Below are 21,668 nucleotides of genomic sequence, written 5' to 3' on the forward strand. Positions count from 1 at the left end.
ACAATACTTTGGGATGTCTTCTAAAAAAAATATATACATGTCAAGGGGTATTCAGGGATTCCTGAAAGATATCAGTGTCCCAATGTAACTAGCGCTAATTTTGAAAAAAAGTGGTTTGGAAATAGCAAAGTGCTACTTGTATTTATGGCCCTATAACTTGCAAAGAACATGTAAAAATTGGGTATTTCTAAACTCAGGACAAAATTTAGAAACTATTTAGCATGGGAGTTTTTTGGTGGTTGTAGATGTGTAACAGATTTTGGGGGTTAAAGTTAGAAAAAGTGTGTTTTTTCCATTTTTTCCTCATATTTTATATTTTTTTTTACAGTAAATTATAAGATATGATGAAAATAATGGCATCTTTAGAAATTCCATTTAATGGCGAGAAAAGCGGTATATAATATGTGTGGGTACAGTAAATGAGTAAGAGGAAAATTACAGCTAAACTCAAACACCGCAAAAATGTAAAAATAGCCTTGGTCCCAAACGGACAGAAAATGGAAAAGTGCTGTGGTCATTAAGAGGTTAATAATCTCACCAGCCCAAGGAAGAACCAGGACATACTTTGATGCAAAACCCTAAATTGAATCTCCTTTTCATTTTTCTTCAATGGAACCATGTTAAATTAGTGTTTCCAAAGACAGCCAGCATTTACAGTAATTCCTTTTCAAGGTCGTTTGATACAGGTTTCTGCAATCTTTAGCTCACTGTTTTGAAAGAATGTTGCTGTTGGGTTTGAGATATAATGTGTTTTTCCTTTTCTGGTTGCAGTAAAACTGTGGAAGTAATTGTGTTTGATCAAATCTTAAGATCTGCAGTTAATAATTTTAGCATGGAAACATACTGTTATACTTTACGTCTGTAAGCATTTTGCACACAGAGAACTCATTATACCATCCAATTTCATTAGAAATATCTGCCATTGATATAAATCATACGTCTCTCCAGAGCTAAAGTACCTAGTTTTGAATTTTTATGCAAACAGGTTTTTTAATACGAGCTTTGCTGTCATCATTCTTTTTTTCTCTAGAATTGTTTCATTATATTACAGATACATTGTACTCTTCATTTTTTTTTTTATCTGAGATGGATCGGTTATGCGTGACTACACATTTCCTGCAATTATGAATTTGCATTTATAGGGACATTGTACTGTAAAATTGTTTTCCGTAACATATTTCCAGTGACCTGTTCAACTCGTTGCAGAGTATAAAAATGTTTGAAAAATTGCTATTTTGGTTTATTTTTGTATATAAAATAGCTGTTTCTGCTTATTGAAACCACAGCCCATTTAAATGGCAGAGCTTGTAGAGAGGACATACCTCATTATCTCTCTATACAAAAAGGCCTTATCTTATCTATCACTGTATACACAATGTTCAGTACTTTGATAAAGAAATTTATATCAACATTTTATTACCCATCTCTACCATCCCCACTGGGATTGTGTTTTGTTTGCCATTTGTTCACTTCCATTTTCTGTAGCAATCACTACTGTATTGACATTTTCAGTACAGAGGGCAAAATCAGCTATTTCAAATGACAAAATAAAGGTACAGTTAATGTATTATCTGTAAACAATTTAATACATTCCAGATGGTAAAATTGATCATTTGGAGTACATTAAAGTGGAGAGCATTTTACAGTACACTATCCATTTGAACAAATGTAACCCTTTCCCTTTCTATGTAAAATAGTTTTTATCATAATTAATTTCTGTTCTTAATATATGTGTATATGTATGTGTGTTTGTGTGTGTGTATGTACAGTGTATATATATATATATATATATATATATATATATAGTGTCCTTTAAAAGTTCATGTTTAACCATGTAGAGCACCTGTTTATCAAGATAAAATGGTTTAGTAAGGAATGAGTTATAAACTTTCTTTACTAATTTACATACTGTTTGAAATCTGGTTATCAAACCTTTCATAAAGTTCTCATAATATTCCCTAGTAGTTGGAAAATTTATATATGCTTCAGTTATACAATTATACAAATCATTTTTGAGTAAAAATGTAAGAGGTAAATACGGCAAGTAATTCAATGTGTAACATATTAACATGCTTTGACTAGTTAGAAAACTTGTTTTTCCACAGTAATACTTGGCATTGTATTTATATTGCAGCCAAGGATTCTAGATCAAATATGCAAATTAGATTTAATAGTGTCTCATATATTATTTTGCTTCTAGTGTCCATTTAACATGTATTCGCTCATGCTTCTTTATTAAGGAAGACATGTTTTTTATGAAGAATATAAACATAAAAGGGACATTGTTATGCAAATATTACAGTTGCACCGACCCGGACCCCCAATCATCCACTGTGTTGTGTTACATTCGGGAGCTGCAGTGCTTGCATATCCTAAACGTGTGACTTTATCTATGTGTTTAACACTTTCACAGGTTTGCAGGGAACCAGAAAAAAACAAAACATTATAAGTCATAAGTACAAGTGGAGTAGTATCAGCACACTTTCTCTTGAGATTTGTAAAGCCCTAAATTAAGGGAAAGGGGGAAATAAATATGATATACAAAAGTTAAATAAAATGCTGTTGTAATTTCTACAATAACTAGAAAGAATTATGTTTGCCGATAATGCCTAATGCCAATGCCATTATATTGTTTAGTGAACATTCCTATAGTCCTTACAGAGTCTGAAAAGTTACAGTGTGGGCATAGCAATAAAGCTTTTTATATATTTGTTTTAATTATTATTTATTTCTAATGCACCAACAGATACAAGGTACAATAAATAAACACAAGACATGGAACAAAGACTCCCTACAGAGCTTACAATCTAATTGGTAGTTGGAGACAGAATGAGATTAAGACATTTTGGTCACATTAGGTTATAATCATTATAGTCACTCAGGAGGAATACTGAGAGAGCTGCCTCTCCTATCCCTATTATATTTATTCATGCCTGTTGTAATGAACAATGTAGTGATTTGTACTATGAAAAATCTTAATATCCAAATGTCCTCTTCTGAGTTTAGATAATGATGCACATACAATTAAGTGCATCAGATACTAAAAATAAAAAATCAGATCACACACAAGGCTGCATTTGTTTACAGGCTCTTTTTTTAAATTGGAAGAAATGGTTCCAAATTCCAACATGTACATCAGTTAAGCAAAACCAAAGACCCATTAGAATTCAATACTGAAATTCTATTGTCTATATTAGTAATTGACTTTGGTGCATATAGTTTGTGTTAGCTACATGTAGTGCACTAGAAATAATAATGGATGTTTCCTCGTGCTCATGTACCGTATTGATTCTGGGCTGCTGCCAGCCACTAATTGTTTCTATTGCTTGCCATTTTTGGGTTTCCTCCTGCTCTTGTTTTGAAATGCTTGTTTATTTACAATGTGAACCGTAGGCAGATAAGACTAAAGGCAGATACAAAATCGGTTGTATTCCTTGAATGTATTTGATTGATGCTAATTGTTTTTCAGGGAGGATATGGTTCACTGCTGTATTTCTTTTTCTACACAAGAATATTGCAAGCTATCACCAGTGATATAAAATGGCAGCTGCAATGCTGCTAGGGTTACCAGGCGTCCTGTATTCAGAGGCACAGCCCAGTATTTCAACATGCGGTCCGATAAAAGTTAAACAAAAAACAAGTTTTTTTAAAGTACCCCATTATTATTTTGTTTTTTTAAAGAACTCCTGTGCCTCTATCCATTACAAATATGACACCTGAAAGAAGTAAGTAATATTGAGGAGCTTGGGGGAGGGGCTTTGTGTGACCCATCTGCTGGTTGATCAGTATTTTTGGGATTTGACAATTGGCATCTTAAATATCACCCATATCAATATATATATACGGTGGAAATTCCTGTTAACTATTTAGCTGTAATATCATAATCCTAGCCATAACCATAGCACTAACCCCAGCTTTAAACTTAGCACTAAACCTACCTAGCCTTAACCACAGCCATTGTCACAAGTCACCTGTCTCAAGGTTGGTGAACAGCAGCATTGTAGTTTTGCAGTGTCCTAAACACTCAATATCTCAGTCCTTAACACTCTGGCAATCGTATTGTTGAGACTAACTACAATAATATTGCCTGGTACTGCTGTCTTTCATGATTAATGTCATGGGATACCAGGCTGCCAAGGCCTGGCCAACCCCCTCTCCTGCTGTGGATTGTTGTGTTCCCACCAGTTCCCCTGTTATGGTTAACTTGATTGTACTTTGCCCTGAAAAAGCTAATCACTGCCCCGCTCGGCTCCTTCCTGACTTGCCGAGACCCAGCCGGAATCTTATGGAACTACTCACTGGCTGGGCTCACTAGAGATCCCCGCTGAACTTTATCCTAGGTCGCACCAGAGGCCCTTTGCCCTAGCGCTCCGCTCTTTTTGGGACTTGTTATACCTCTGATGGGCATGGGTTGGGGTGATTTACTCAGTTGGTCCTGAGTAAACACTTGCCAGGCTGCCACTCCGGCCCCCAGCCATGGATCATGCTGCTTTTTGGACTGTGACATCTGGGGGTCCGGGGCTCTACAATGATACCCCTGAATAGCCGCCGCTCCCTCGGTATCACCCTGAAACTACAACCTAGCTTTTTGTGGGATCTCTACATTCCTATGTCTCCTATGGAGGCGCCAGCCTGTCTGGAGGGGCGGTGATTTCTTGATCAGATAAGGCTCTTATCAGATGGCAAATGTGTATATAAGCTGTGTGCTTGTCCCATTAAAGTCTGTTCATGATTCACCTTAATACAGTCTTGTCTGGTTATTAGGGTGGACTTCTTGCTAAAATCACTTTCCCCCACTCTACAGCTATAGGTTCCAGGATAAAGAAGGAATATCAGGGTATCCGATGTCCGTCACAATTAAGTAAAGTTTTCAAGATTCCTTTGGTGTACCTGCCCTTTATTTGTAGCCTGGTACTGAATAATATATACTCATGCCATGATTTGCTCTTGTTTTATTAATCTTAACATTTTATTTATCTTTTAAATAAAGTTGTTGAAAATTGTGTAGGTGGAATCTCAGGACAAAATTAGACCAATGATAGAGCAATATAAAAGCTATGGTTTTTTATGTTTGTTTTTTTAACACAATGTCCTTTGCATTTCTTTTTAAATGCACAAATGCAGTCCTATGATTTGTAGTGACCAGAAGAACAATATCCACATAATCCCAGTTTCTAAATGTCAGTGCCTGCACACTTTCTTTTAAAAGAAACACAATCCTGCAAATATTTACACTCATTGTTAATTATAAAGACTGGGAGGTATTTTATTTATTTATTATATATAAATTTGCCCTTTTAGTCATTTATTTTTTAAACAAATAAATAATCAATCTATAACCATGACATTTTAAAATCCATTATTATTAATTATTTATCCTCGCGGTTACCAGTAGTGCATACATACAGCCCCATTTATGAAGGGGATGGAGCGCCGTTGGCTGCAGGTTTGCATAAGCAAACCTGTACCCAAGATTTGAGAAGCAGAATCTTAAACCACTTCTACACCTGTTATACTTCAATTCCCCCCAGACTTTTCCTACCGGGGATATTGATGCCCTTGTTCTCGCACTATTGGCTGCACTCGAACAAGTGGTGGCATTGCACACTAGCTGTAGTGTGCAAGGGAAGATGCGGGTAGCATATTGCTTCCTGCTAGATGCAAAGCAGGGCGGAGAGGGGTGAAGATGTACGCCCCTGTCCACCTTATGTCCTTAAATCTGTCCCTATAGTGGTTATCCCCTTAGTTATCTGTAACACAGTGCTTTAACTTCTTGATTTTCAAGATCTAACACCTTGTTTGCCTGTAACACACAGAAGTAACGTAAGGACCATTGAATAAAGAATTGCATAATTAAAAAGTGCAAAATAAAAATAAAATGCAATGACACTTATTCTGAATGATAAATAAGATATTGATTTTTTTTTTTCTAACACCTTTCAAAATGTACTTTAATTTGCCGGCCCCCTGTATCATGTGACAGCCAACAGCCAATAACAGACTCATAGTATACACTGGGAACTCTTGCACATGCTCAGTAGGAACTGGTGCCTCAGGAAGTGTGCATATAAAAAGATGGTGCATAATTTGATAACGTAAGTTAATTGGAAAGTCTCTTAAAGCCACATGCTCTATCTGAATCATGAATGTTTAATTTTGACTTTAGTGTCCCTTTTACCCTTTGCCTTTTTTCTTACTGGGGACTTTGGGCATGGACTCAACTCAGTTTGTTTGCTTTGACAGCAGAGCATATGGGGAATTGAAGGAGAGGGAAGGGAGATCTGGGATGAACCAAAGGGGAGGAGCAGCTTTACTTCAATACCTTTACTGAGAGCAACAATGGCAAGAAGCATTAAAGGGATAGAAAGGTCAAAACTTAATTTTGCTTGAATGCATTTCAATTTTAAATATATGTTTGCACTATACTTACATTAGACAACATGCTTCTGGTAAAAGTTATTGCTGTTTCAGTGGCATACGCACATATGCTACTTGTGACTAGACTATCCGGTTTCAAACACCTTGCTTATTCAAAGTCAACGAAGACTTAAAGTCTTAAAGTGATGGTAAACTCGATCAGTATGGAACATATCCATGTAAATAGTATTAAAATAAAACCCCACTTTCATTCATGATTTTTTTTTTTTTAAATAAAAGTTTTATTATAGCTATTCACTCTAATTTTCACATACCGCTCCTCCTCAAGGCGCCAATCTACTTTTTTTTGGGGGGTGACGTTTCCTCATCTGGCTAATTGATTTTCTGGCCTTTAAGAGGCCAACACCCTACACTAAACGCCCCTTTGATCCATTGCGCATGCTCTTCTTTTTTTTTCTCCTGATCCCTGGTGTTCGTGGAGAACGCATGCGTAGTATTTACATAAGGGAATCATCAATTACATAGTTTATTTACCAGATTGAAGCACATGCAGCGGGACACAATAAAAGCGCAGTAGTGCTCTCTGCTCCAGCAGTAAACAGTTAATCTCGTAATTCTTTGTTTACATAGGAGCATATAGAACAGAATTGCGCAAGGAGCACACCTGGATACCTAATAAAAAGGCAGGTGGGACCTCACTCTACGTCACAGAATCGCTAAACTCGGAAATTGAAAGGGGCGGAGGAAGGAGCAGTAGGGAGCTATAACTAACATACTTGCGTGCTATATGCATATGAACATTTTTTGGAAATAAATATATACCTATATATCTATATTAATATATACTAATATAGATAATACTAAAAAATAAATAATATCTATATATTTTATATATAAATATATATATAGAGAGAGCTATAATCCAAGAAAAAATCCCAGAAGGAGGTAGCGCACAATCAAGTGTATATACTTTTCACAAGTGTAATAATTAGTGTGCAAAAAAACTAAATAGTGTTGACAATAGAATAGCAAAAAGGAAACTGATACAATACTGTTAATAATGTGAACAATTTTAAACAGTCCATACAGTTTGTGTCCGTGATGGATAAGCAAGTGAGACCAGGCTCTAGCCGGAAAAGGGATTCTTAGGGCATCTCCCCTTCAGGGAACGATGTTGATTCACCTTTGAAATCTAGGTCAAAGAAACAAGGGGCGCCTCATAGTGAAATCCGTAAGTCATTAACAGAACGAATGCTAGACTGTAACTCACAATTTGAGATGACACTTGTATATATGTATAGAAAACAATTGCAAGGAAGGCGTGTACAATTGATATACAAAAGTAGGATTAAATAACATCAGATCGAATAAATAGTACATTCATATAAATAAAACAGTACAATGATTATATAATATAGGAGTTTTCAAAGGAATCACAAATTCACTTTAAATTCACAAATAGGGAAATAACTGTAAAATAGCCCTTGCTGGGTTTCTACTTACAGACTTTAACCTCAATCCAATGAGGTAAGTACCACACAATTCAAGGAGAGGCTCCACTTCTGCCACCCTGTATTTTAACTTCGGTCCTTTCCTGGGTTATGGTTGACTTTCCTCCTCACAATGTGAAACCAAGGTGAATAAATTAAGCAATAATAGTGCAACACCGTATGTAAAAAACGGCTGTTTAATCTAAAATTGCGCTCAATGGTTAAAAATGCTCACACTCTTAGACCGCGCTCAATAAAACAAATACAAATGTGCATAGTCAATAGTACAGAATTATGTAAAAGCAAATAACATCCAGATGAAACACACACAGGCAAACACCTTGCCATAGACCATATCCCTTTTTAATTCTTTTAAAACCTTTTTTTTAATATAACTGTTATATTTTGTATTAAAAATGTTTTTATATGAGTGTAATACTTTATTTTAATATCTTTTACATATGCTTTACCAAACTTGTTTTTAACCTTACACTTTACTTCAGGTCTCACATTTTGCTATTTGAGCTTTCACTCGAGCGCAACCTAATTTTCAACTTGTAATATCAGTGATATTTAGCACAGGTAACGGGTGCACTAGAGCAATGTCACTCGTGCTAAACCATCCCTTATAAATCTGTTTTACCAATAGTAATATCAGTGATATTTAGCACAGGTAACGGGTGCACTAGAGCAATGTCACTCGTGCTAAACCATCTCTTATAAATCTGTTTTACCACTAGTAATATCAGTGATATTTAGCACAGGTAACGGGTGCACTAGAGCAATGTCACTCGTGCTAAACCATCCCTTATAAATCTGTTTTACCAATAGTAATATCAGTGATATTTAGCACAGGTAACGGGTGCACTAGAGCAATGTCACTCGTGCTAAACCATCCCTTATAAATCTGTTTTACCACTAGTAATATCAGTGATATTTAGCACAGGTAACAGGTGCACTAGAGCAATGTCACTTGTGCTAAACCATCCCTTATAAATCTGTTTTACCAATAGTAATATCAGTGATATTTAGCACAGGTAACGGGTGCACTAGAGCAATGTCACTCGTGCTAAACCATCCCTTATAAATCTGTTTTACCACTAGTAATATCAGTGATATTTAGCACAGGTAACGGGTGCACTAGAGCAATGTCACTCGTGCTAAACCATCCTTATAAATCTGTTTTACCACTAGTAATATCAGTGATATTTAGCACAGGTAACAGGTGCACTAGAGCAATGTCACTCGTGCTAAACCATCTCTTATAAATCTGTTTTACCACTAGTAATATCAGTGATATTTAGCACAGGTAACGGGTGCACTAGAGCAATGTCACTCGTGCTAAACCATCCCTTATAAATCTGTTTTACCACTAGTAATATCAGTGATATTTAGCACAGGTAACAGGTGCACTAGAGCAATGTCACTCGTGCTAAACCATCTCTTATAAATCTGTTTTACCACTAGTAATATCAGTGATATTTAGCACAGGTAACAGGTGCACTAGAGCAATGTCACTCATGCTAAACCATCCCTTATAAATCTGTTTTACCACTAGTAATATCAGTGATATTTAGCACAGGTAACAGGTACACTAGAGCAATGTCACTCGTGCTAAACCATCTCTTATAAATCTGTTTTACCACTAGTAATATCAGTGATATTTAGCACAGGTAACGGGTGCACTAGAGCAATGTCACTCGTGCTAAACCATCTCTTATAAATCTGTTTTACCACTAGTAATATCAGTGATATTTAGCACAGGTAACGGGTGCACTAGAGCAATGTCACTCGTGCTAAACCATCTCTTATAAATCTGTTTTACCACTAGTAATATCAGTGATATTTAGCACAGGTAACGGGTGCACTAGAGCAATGTCACTCGTGCTAAACCATCTCTTATAAATCTGTTTTACCACTAGTAATATCAGTGATATTTTAGCACAGGTAACAGGTGCACTAGAGCAATGTCACTCGTGCTAAACCATCCCTTATAAATCTGTTTTACCAATAGTAATATCAGTGATATTTAGCACAGGTAACGGGTGCACTAGAGCAATGTCACTCGTGCTAAACCATCTCTTATAAATCTGTTTTACCAATAGTAATATCAGTGATATTTAGCACAGGTAACGGGTGCACTAGAGCAATGTCACTCGTGCTAAACCATCTCTTATAAATCTGTTTTACCAATAGTAATATCAGTGATATTTAGCACAGGTAACGGGTGCACTAGAGCAATGTCACTCGTGCTAAACCATCTCTTATAAATCTGTTTTACCACTAGTAATATCAGTGATATTTAGCAAAGGTAACGGGTGCACTAGAGCAATGTCACTCGTGCTAAACCATCTCTTATAAATCTGTTTTACCAATAGTAATATCAGTGATATTTAGCAAAGGTAACGGGTGCACTAGAGCAATGTCACTCGTGCTAAACCATCTCTTATAAATCTGTTTTACCACTAGTAATATCAGTGATATTTAGCACAGGTAACAGGTGCACTAGAGCAATGTCACTCGTGCTAAACCATCCCTTATAAATCTGTTTTACCACTAGTAATATCAGTGATATTTAGCACAGGTAACGGGTGCACTAGAGCAATGTCACTCGTGCTAAACCATCTCTTATAAATCTGTTTTACCACTAGTAATATCAGTGATATTTAGCACAGGTAACAGGTGCACTAGAGCAATGTCACTCGTGCTAAACCATCTCTTATAAATCTGTTTTACCAATAGTAATATCAGTGATATTTAGCACAGGTAACGGGTGCACTAGAGCAATGTCACTCGTGCTAAACCATCTCTTATAAATCTGTTTTACCAATAGTAATATCAGTGATATTTAGCACAGGTAACGGGTGCACTAGAGCAATGTCACTCGTGCTAAACCATCTCTTATAAATCTGTTTTACCACTAGTAATATCAGTGATATTTAGCACAGGTAACGGGTGCACTAGAGCAATGTCACTCGTGCTAAACCATCTCTTATAAATCTGTTTTACCACTAGTAATATCAGTGATATTTAGCACAGGTAACAGGTGCACTAGAGCAATGTCACTCGTGCTAAACCATCTCTTATAAATCTGTTTTACCAATAGTAATATCAGTGATATTTAGCACAGGTAACGGGTGCACTAGAGCAATGTCACTCGTGCTAAACCATCTCTTATAAATCTGTTTTACCACTAGTAATATCAGTGATATTTAGCACAGGTAACAGGTGCACTAGAGCAATGTCACTCGTGCTAAACCATCTCTTATAAATCTGTTTTACCAATAGTAATATCAGTGATATTTAGCACAGGTAACGGGGTGCACTAGAGCAATGTCACTCGTGCTAAATCATCTCTTATAAATCTGTTTTACCACTAGTAATATCAGTGATATTTAGCACAGGTAACAGGTGCACTAGAGCAATGTCACTCGTGCTAAACCATCTCTTATAAATCTGTTTTACCAATAGTAATATCAGTGATATTTAGCACAGGTAACAGGTGCACTAGAGCAATGTCACTCGTGCTAAACCATCTCTTATAAATCTGTTTTACCAATAGTAATATCAGTGATATTTAGCACAGGTAACGGGTGCACTAGAGCAATGTCACTCGTGCTAAACCATCTCTTATAAATCTGTTTTACCACTAGTAATATCAGTGATATTTAGCACAGGTAACAGGTGCACTAGAGCAATGTCACTCGTGCTAAACCATCCCTTATAAATCTGTTTTACCAATAGTAATATCAGTGATATTTAGCACAGGTAACGGGTGCACTAGAGCAATGTCACTCGTGCTAAACCATCTCTTATAAATCTGTTTTACCAATAGTAATATCAGTGATATTTAGCACAGGTAACAGGTGCACTAGAGCAATGTCACTCGTGCTAAACCATCTCTTATAAATCTGTTTTACCACTAGTAATATCAGTGATATTTAGCACAGGTAACGGGTGCACTAGAGCAATGTCACTCGTGCTAAACCATCTCTTATAAATCTGTTTTACCACTAGTAATATCAGTGATATTTAGCACAGGTAACAGGTGCACTAGAGCAATGTCACTCGTGCTAAACCATCTCTTATAAATCTGTTTTACCACTAGTAATATCAGTGATATTTAGCACAGGTAACGGGTGCACTAGAGCAATGTCACTTGTGCTAAACCATCTCTTATAAATCTGTTTTACCACTAGTAATATCAGTGATATTTAGCACAGGTAACGGGTGCACTAGAGCTATGCCACTCGTGCTAAACCATCTCTTATAAATCTGTTTTACCAATAGTAATATCAGTGATATTTAGCACAGGTAACGGGTGCACTAGAGCAATGTCACTCGTGCTAAACCATCCCTTATAAATCTGTTTTACCAATAGTAATATCAGTGATATTTAGCACAGGTAACGGGTGCACTAGAGCAATGTCACTCGTGCTAAACCATCTCTTATAAATCTGTTTTACCACTAGTAATATCATTGATATTTAGCACAGGTAACAGGTGCACTAGAGCAATGTCACTCGTGCTAAACCATCCCCTTATAAATCTGTTTTACCACTAGTAATATCAGTGATATTTAGCACAGGTAACGGGTGCACTAGAGCAATGTCACTCGTGCTAAACCATCCTTTATAAATCTGTTTTACCACTTGTAATATCAGTGATATTTAGCACAGGTAACGGGTGCACTAGAGCAATGTCACTCGTGCTAAACCATCCCTTATAAATCTGTTTTACCAATAGTAATATCAGTGATATTTAGCACAGGTAACGGGTGCACTAGAGCAATGTCACTCGTGCTAAACCATCTCTTATAAATCTGTTTTACCACTAGTAATATCAGTGATATTTAGCACAGGTAACGGGTGCACTAGAGCAATGTCACTCGTGCTAAACCATCTCTTATAAATCTGTTTTACCAATAGTAATATCAGTGATATTTAGCACAGGTAACAGGTGCACTAGAGCAATGTCACTCGTGCTAAACCATCTCTTATAAATCTGTTTTACCACTAGTAATATCAGTGATATTTAGCACAGGTAACAGGTGCACTAGAGCAATGTCACTCGTGCTAAACCACCCCTTATAAATCTGTTTTACCAATAGTAATATCAGTGATATTTAGCACAGGTAACAGGTGCACTAGAGCAATGTCACTCGTGCTAAACCATCCCTTATAAATCTGTTTTACCAATAGTAATATCAGTGATATTTAGCACAGGTAACGGGTGCACTAGAGCAATGTCACTTGTGCTAAACCATCTCTTATAAATCTGTTTTACCACTAGTAATATCAGTGATATTTAGCACAGGTAACAGGTGCACTAGAGCAATGTCACTCGTGCTAAACCATCTCTTATAAATCTGTTTTACCAATAGTAATATCAGTGATATTTAGCACAGGTAACGGGTGCACTAGAGCAATGTCACTCGTGCTAAACCATCCCTTATAAATCTGTTTTACCAATAGTAATATCAGTGATATTTAGCACAGGTAACGGGTGCACTAGAGCAATGTCACTCGTGCTAAACCATCTCTTATAAATCTGTTTTACCACTAGTAATATCAGTGATATTTAGCACAGGTAACAGGTGCACTAGAGCAATGTCACTCGTGCTAAACCATCTCTTATAAATCTGTTTTACCAATAGTAATATCAGTGATATTTAGCACAGGTAACAGGTGCACTAGAGCAATGTCACTCGTGCTAAACCATCTCTTATAAATCTGTTTTACCACTAGTAATATCAGTGATATTTAGCACAGGTAACAGGTGCACTAGAGCAATGTCACTCGTGCTAAACCATCCCTTATAAATCTGTTTTACCACTAGTAATATCAGTGATATTTAGCACAGGTAACGGGTGCACTAGAGCAATGTCACTCGTGCTAAACCATCTCTTATAAATCTGTTTTACCACTAGTAATATCAGTGATATTTAGCAAAGGTAACGGGTGCACTAGAGCAATGTCACTCGTGCTAAACCATCCCTTATAAATATGTTTTACCAATAGTAATATCAGTGATATTTAGCACAGGTGACGGGTGCACTAGAGCAATGTCACTTGTGCTAAACCATCCCTTATAAATCTGTTTTACCAATAGTAATATCAGTGATATTTAGCACAGGTGACGGGTGCACTAGAGCAATGTCACTCGTGCTAAACCATCTCTTATAAATCTGTTTTACCACTAGTAATATCAGTGATATTTAGCACAGGTAACGGGTGCACTAGAGCAATGTCACTCGTGCTAAACCATCCCTTATAAATCTGTTTTACCACTAGTAATATCAGTGATATTTAGCACAGGTAACAGGTGCACTAGAGCAATGTCACTTGTGCTAAACCATCTCTTATAAATCTGTTTTACCACTAGTAATATCAGTGATATTTAGCACAGGTAACGGGTGCACTAGAGCAATGTCACTCGTGCTAAACCATCCCTTATAAATCTGTTTTACCAATAGTAATATCAGTGATATTTAGCACAGGTAACGGGTGCACTAGAGCAATGTCACTCGTGCTAAACCATCTCTTATAAATCTGTTTTACCACTAGTAATATCAGTGATATTTAGCACAGGTAACGGGTGCACTAGAGCAATGTCACTCGTGCTAAACCATCTCTTATAAATCTGTTTTACCACTAGTAATATCAGTGATATTTAGCACAGGTAACAGGTGCACTAGAGCAATGTCACTCGTGCTAAACCATCTCTTATAAATCTGTTTTACCAATAGTAATATCAGTGATATTTAGCACAGGTAACGGGTGCACTAGAGCAATGTCACTCGTGCTAAACCATCTCTTATAAATCTGTTTTACCACTAGTAATATCAGTGATATTTAGCACAGGTAACAGGGTGCACTAGAGCAATGTCACTCGTGCTAAACCATCTCTTATAAATCTGTTTTACCACTAGTAATATCAGTGATATTTAGCACAGGTAACGGGTGCACTAGAGCAATGTCACTCGTGCTAAACCATCCCTTATAAATCTGTTTTACCAATAGTAATATCAGTGATATTTAGCACAGGTAACGGGTGCACTAGAGCAATGTCACTCGTGCTAAACCATCTCTTATAAATCTGTTTTACCACTAGTAATATCAGTGATATTTAGCACAGGTAACAGGTGCACTAGAGCAATGTCACTCGTGCTAAACCATCTCTTATAAATCTGTTTTACCAATAGTAATATCAGTGATATTTAGCACAGGTAACAGGTGCACTAGAGCAATGTCACTCGTGCTAAACCATCCCTTATAAATCTGTTTTACCACTAGTAATATCAGTGATATTTAGCACAGGTAACAGGGTGCACTAGAGCAATGTCACTCGTGCTAAACCATCTCTTATAAATCTGTTTTACCACTAGTAATATCAGTGATATTTAGCACAGGTAACGGGTGCACTAGAGCAATGTCACTCGTGCTAAACCATCTCTTATAAATCTGTTTTACCACTAGTAATATCAGTGATATTTAGCACAGGTAACGGGTGCACTAGAGCAATGTCACTCGTGCTAAACCATCCCTTATAAATCTGTTTTACCAATAGTAATATCAGTGATATTTAGCACAGGTAACGGGTGCACTAGAGCAATGTCACTCGTGCTAAACCATCTCTTATAAATCTGTTTTACCAATAGTAATATCAGTGATATTTAGCACAGGTAACGGGTGCACTAGAGCAATGTCACTCGTGCTAAACCATCTCTTATAAATCTGTTTTACCACTAGTAATATCAGTGATATTTAGCACAGGTAACAGGTGCACTAGAGCAATGTCACTCGTGCTAAACCATCTCTTATAAATCTGTTTTACCAATAGTAATATCAGTGATATTTAGCACAGGTAACAGGTGCACTAGAGCAATGTCACTCGTGCTAAACCATCTCTTATAAATCTGTTTTACCACTAGTAATATCAGTGATATTTAGCACAGGTAACAGGTGCACTAGAGCAATGTCACTCGTGCTAAACCACCCCTTATAAATCTGTTTTACCAATAGTAATATCAGTGATATTTAGCACAGGTAACAGGTGCACTAGAGCAATGTCACTCGTGCTAAACCATCCCTTATAAATCTGTTTTACCAATAGTAATATCAGTGATATTTAGCACAGGTAACGGGTGCACTAGAGCAATGTCACTTGTGCTAAACCATCTCTTATAAATCTGTTTTACCACCAGTAATATCAGTGATATTTAGCACAGGTAACAGGTGCACTAGAGCAATGTCACTCGTGCTAAACCATCTCTTATAAATCTGTTTTACCAATAGTAATATCAGTGATATTTAGCACAGGTAACGGGTGCACTAGAGCAATGTCACTCGTGCTAAACCATCCCTTATAAATCTGTTTTACCAATAGTAATATCAGTGATATTTAGCACAGGTAACGGGTGCACTAGAGCAATGTCACTCGTGCTAAACCATCTCTTATAAATCTGTTTTACCACTAGTAATATCAGTGATATTTAGCACAGGTAACAGGTGCACTAGAGCAATGTCACTCGTGCTAAACCATCCCTTATAAATCTGTTTTACCAATAGTAATATCAGTGATATTTAGCACAGGTAACGGGTGCACTAGAGCAATGTCACTCGTGCTAAACCATCTCTTATAAATCTGTTTTACCACTAGTAATATCAGTGATATTTAGCACAGGTAACAGGGTGCACTAGAGCAATGTCACTCGTGCTAAACCATCTCTTATAAATCTGTTTTACCACTAGTAATATCAGTGATATTTAGCACAGGTAACAGGTGCACTAGAGCAATGTCACTCGTGCTAAACCATCTCTTATAAATCTGTTTTACCACTAGTAATATCAGTGATATTTAGCACAGGTAACGGGTGCACTAGAGCAATGTCACTTGTGCTAAACCATCTCTTATAAATCTGTTTTACCACTAGTAATATCAGTGATATTTAGCACAGGTAACGGGTGCACTAGAGCAATGTCACTCGTGCTAAACCATCTCTTATAAATCTGTTTTACCACTAGTAATATCAGTGATATTTAGCACAGGTAACGGGTGCACTAGAGCAATGTCACTCGTGCTAAACCATCCCTTATAAATCTGTTTTACCAATAGTAATATCAGTGATATTTAGCACAGGTAACGGGTGCACTAGAGCAATGTCACTCGTGCTAAACCATCTCTTATAAATCTGTTTTACCACTAGTAATATCAGTGATATTTAGCACAGGTAACAGGGTGCACTAGAGCAATGTCACTCGTGCTAAACCATCTCTTATAAATCTGTTTTACCACTAGTAATATCAGTGATATTTAGCACAGGTAACGGGTGCACTAGAGCAATGTCACTCGTGCTAAACCATCCCTTATAAATCTGTTTTACCAATAGTAATATCAGTGATATTTAGCACAGGTACGGGTGCACTAGAGCAATGTCACTCGTGCTAAACCATCTCTTATAAATCTGTTTTACCACTAGTAATATCAGTGATATTTAGCACAGGTAACGGGTGCACTAGAGCAATGTCACTCGTGCTAAACCATCCCTTATAAATCTGTTTTACCACTAGTAATATCAGTGATATTTAGCACAGGTAACAGGTGCACTAGAGCAATGTCACTCGTGCTAAACCATCTCTTATAAATCTGTTTTACCACTAGTAATATCAGTGATATTTAGCACAGGTAACGGGTGCACTAGAGCAATGTCACTCGTGCTAAACCATCTCTTATAAATCTGTTTTACCAATAGTAATATCAGTGATATTTAGCACAGGTAACGGGTGCACTAGAGCAATGTCACTCGTGCTAAACCATCTCTTATAAATCTGTTTTACCACTAGTAATATCAGTGATATTTAGCACAGGTAACGGGTGCACTAGAGCAATGTCACTCGTGCTAAACCATCTCTTATAAATCTGTTTTACCACTAGTAATATCAGTGATATTTAGCACAGGTAACAGGTGCACTAGAGCAATGTCACTCGTGCTAAACCATCTCTTATAAATCTGTTTTACCACTAGTAATATCAGTGATATTTAGCACAGGTAACGGGTGCACTAGAGCAATGTCACTCGTGCTAAACCATCTCTTATAAATCTGTTTTACCACTAGTAATATCAGTGATATTTAGCACAGGTAACAGGGTGCACTAGAGCAATGTCACTCGTGCTAAACCATCTCTTATAAATCTGTTTTACCACTAGTAATATCAGTGATATTTAGCACAGGTAACAGGTGCACTAGAGCAATGTCACTCGTGCTAAACCATCTCTTATAAATCTGTTTTACCACTAGTAATATCAGTGATATTTAGCACAGGTAACGGGTGCACTAGAGCAATGTCACTCGTGCTAAACCATCTCTTATAAATCTGTTTTACCACTAGTAATATCAGTGATATTTAGCACAGGTAACAGGGTGCACTAGAGCAATGTCACTCGTGCTAAACCATCTCTTATAAATCTGTTTTACCAATAGTAATATCAGTGATATTTAGCACAGGTAACAGGTGCACTAGAGCAATGTCACTCGTGCTAAACCATCCTCTTATAAATCTGTTTTACCACTAGTAATATCAGTGATATTTAGCACAGGTAACAGGGTGCACTAGAGCAATGTCACTCGTGCTAAACCATCTCTTATAAATCTGTTTTACCACTAGTAATATCAGTGATATTTAGCACAGGTAACGGGTGCACTAGAGCAATGTCACTCGTGCTAAACCATCTCTTATAAATCTGTTTTACCACTAGTAATATCAGTGATATTTAGCACAGGTAACGGGTGCACTAGAGCAATGTCACTCGTGCTAAACCATCTCTTATAAATCTGTTTTACCACTAGTAATATCAGTGATATTTAGCACAGGTAACAGGTGCACTAGAGCAATGTCACTCGTGCTAAACCATCTCTTATAAATCTGTTTTACCAATAGTAATATCAGTGATATTTAGCTCAGGTAACGGGTGCACTAGAGCAATGTCACTCGTGCTAAACCATCTCTTATAAATCTGTTTTACCAATAGTAATATCAGTGATATTTAGCACAGGTAACGGGTGCACTAGAGCAATGTCACTCGTGCTAAACCATCTCTTATAAATCTGTTTTACCACTAGTAATATCAGTGATATTTAGCACAGGTAACAGGTGCACTAGAGCAATGTCACTCGTGCTAAACCATCTCTTATAAATCTGTTTTACCACTAGTAATATCAGTGATATTTAGCACAGGTAACGGGTGCACTAGAGCAATGTCACTCGTGCTAAACCATCTCTTATAAATCTGTTTTACCACTAGTAATATCAGTGATATTTAGCACAGGTAACAGGTGCACTAGAGCAATGTCACTCGTGCTAAACCATCTCTTATAAATCTGTTTTACCAATAGTAATATCAGTGATATTTAGCACAGGTAACGGGTGCACTAGAGCAATGTCACTCGTGCTAAACCATCTCTTATAAATCTGTTTTACCACTAGTAATATCAGTGATATTTAGCACAGGTAACGGGTGCACTAGAGCAATGTCACTCGTGCTAAACCATCCCTTATAAATCTGTTTTACCAATAGTAATATCAGTGATATTTAGCACAGGTAACGGGTGCACTAGAGCAATGTCACTTGTGCTAAACCATCTCTTATAAATCTGTTTTACCACTAGTAATATCAGTGATATTTAGCACAGGTAACGGGTGCACTAGAGCAATGTCACTCGTGCTAAACCATCCCTTATAAATCTGTTTTACCAATAGTAATATCAGTGATATTTAGCACAGGTAACGGGTGCACTAGAGCAATGTCACTCGTGCTAAACCATCTCTTATAAATCTGTTTTACCACTAGTAATATCAGTGATATTTAGCACAGGTAACAGGTGCACTAGAGCAATGTCACTCGTGCTAAACCACCCCTTATAAATCTGTTTTACCAATAGTAATATCAGTGATATTTAGCACAGGTAACGGGTGCACTAGAGCAATGTCACTTGTGCTAAACCATCTCTTATAAATCTGTTTTACCACTAGTAATATCAGTGATATTTAGCACAGGTAACAGGTGCACTAGAGCAATGTCACTCGTGCTAAACCATCTCTTATAAATCTGTTTTACCACTAGTAATATCAGTGATATTTAGCACAGGTAACAGGTGCACTAGAGCAATGTCACTCGTGCTAAACCATCTCTTATAAATCTGTTTTACCAATAGTAATATCAGTGATATTTAGCACAGGTAACGGGTGCACTAGAGCAATGTCACTCGTGCTAAACCATCCCTTATAAATCTGTTTTACCACTAGTAATATCAGTGATATTTAGCACAGGTAACGGGTGCACTAGAGCAATGTCACTCGTGCTAAACCATCCCTTATAAATCTGTTTTACCACTAGTAATATCAGTGATATTTAGCACAGGTAACAGGTGCACTAGAGCAATGTCACTTGTGCTAAACCATCCCTTATAAATCTGTTTTACCACTAGTAATATCAGTGATATTTAGCACAGGTAACAGGTGCACTAGAGCAATGTCACTCGTGCTAAACCATCTCTTATAAATCTGTTTTACCAATAGTAATATCAGTGATATTTAGCACAGGTAACGGGTGCACTAGAGCAATGTCACTCGTGCTAAACCATCTCTTATAAATCTGTTTTACCAATAGTAATATCAGTGATATTTAGCACAGGTAACGGGTGCACTAGAGCAATGTCACTCGTGCTAAACCATCTCTTATAAATCTGTTTTACCACTAGTAATATCAGTGATATTTAGCACAGGTAACAGGTGCACTAGAGCAATGTCACTCGTGCTAAACCATCTCTTATAAATCTGTTTTACCACTAGTAATATCATTGATATTTAGCACAGGTAACAGGTGCACTAGAGCAATGTCACTCGTGCTAAACCATCCCTTATAAATCTGTTTTACCACTAGTAATATCAGTGATATTTAGCACAGGTAACAGGTGCACTAGAGCAATGTCACTCGTGCTAAACCATCCCTTATAAATCTGTTTTACCACTAGTAATATCAGTGATATTTAGCACAGGTAACGGGTGCACTAGAGCAATGTCACTCGTGCTAAACCATCTCTTATAAATCTGTTTTACCAATAGTAATATCAGTGATATTTAGCACAGGTAACGGGTGCACTAGAGCAATGTCACTCGTGCTAAACCATCTCTTATAAATCTGTTTTACCACTAGTAATATCAGTGATATTTAGCACAGGTAACGGGTGCACTAGAGCAATGTCACTCGTGCTAAACCATCCCTTATAAATATGTTTTACCAATAGTAATATCAGTGATATTTAGCACAGGTAACAGGTGCACTAGAGCAATGTCACTCGTGCTAAACCATCTCTTATAAATCTGTTTTACCACTAGTAATATCAGTGATATTTAGCACAGGTAACGGGTGCACTAGAGCAATGTCACTCATGCTAAACCATCCCTTATAAATCTGTTTTACCACTAGTAATATCAGTGATATTTAGCACAGGTAACGGGTGCACTAGAGCAATGTCACTCATGCTAAACCATCCCTTATAAATCTGTTTTACCAATAGTAATATCAGTGATATTTAGCACAGGTAACGGGTGCACTAGAGCAATGTCACTCGTGCTAAACCATCCCTTATAAATATGTTTTACCAATAGTAATATCAGTGATATTTAGCACAGGTAACGGGTGCACTAGAGCAATGTCACTCGTGCTAAACCATCTCTTATAAATCTGTTTTACCAATAGTAATATCAGTGATATTTAGCACAGGTGACGGGTGCACT

At 37.0% G+C, this 21,668-nt stretch overlaps 1 protein-coding gene across 3 annotated transcripts in view; it reads left to right on the forward strand.

Annotated features, from left to right (window-relative positions):
- The window catches only part of PPP1R9A (protein phosphatase 1 regulatory subunit 9A), a 558,902-nt gene that overhangs the window by 13,025 nt on the left and 524,209 nt on the right, over positions 1 to 21,668 (forward strand). The gene's annotated exons all lie outside the window — the stretch shown is intronic.

Source organism: Bombina bombina, chromosome 5, assembly GCF_027579735.1.
Source record: "Bombina bombina isolate aBomBom1 chromosome 5, aBomBom1.pri, whole genome shotgun sequence".
Classification (NCBI taxonomy): domain Eukaryota; kingdom Metazoa; phylum Chordata; class Amphibia; order Anura; family Bombinatoridae; genus Bombina; species Bombina bombina.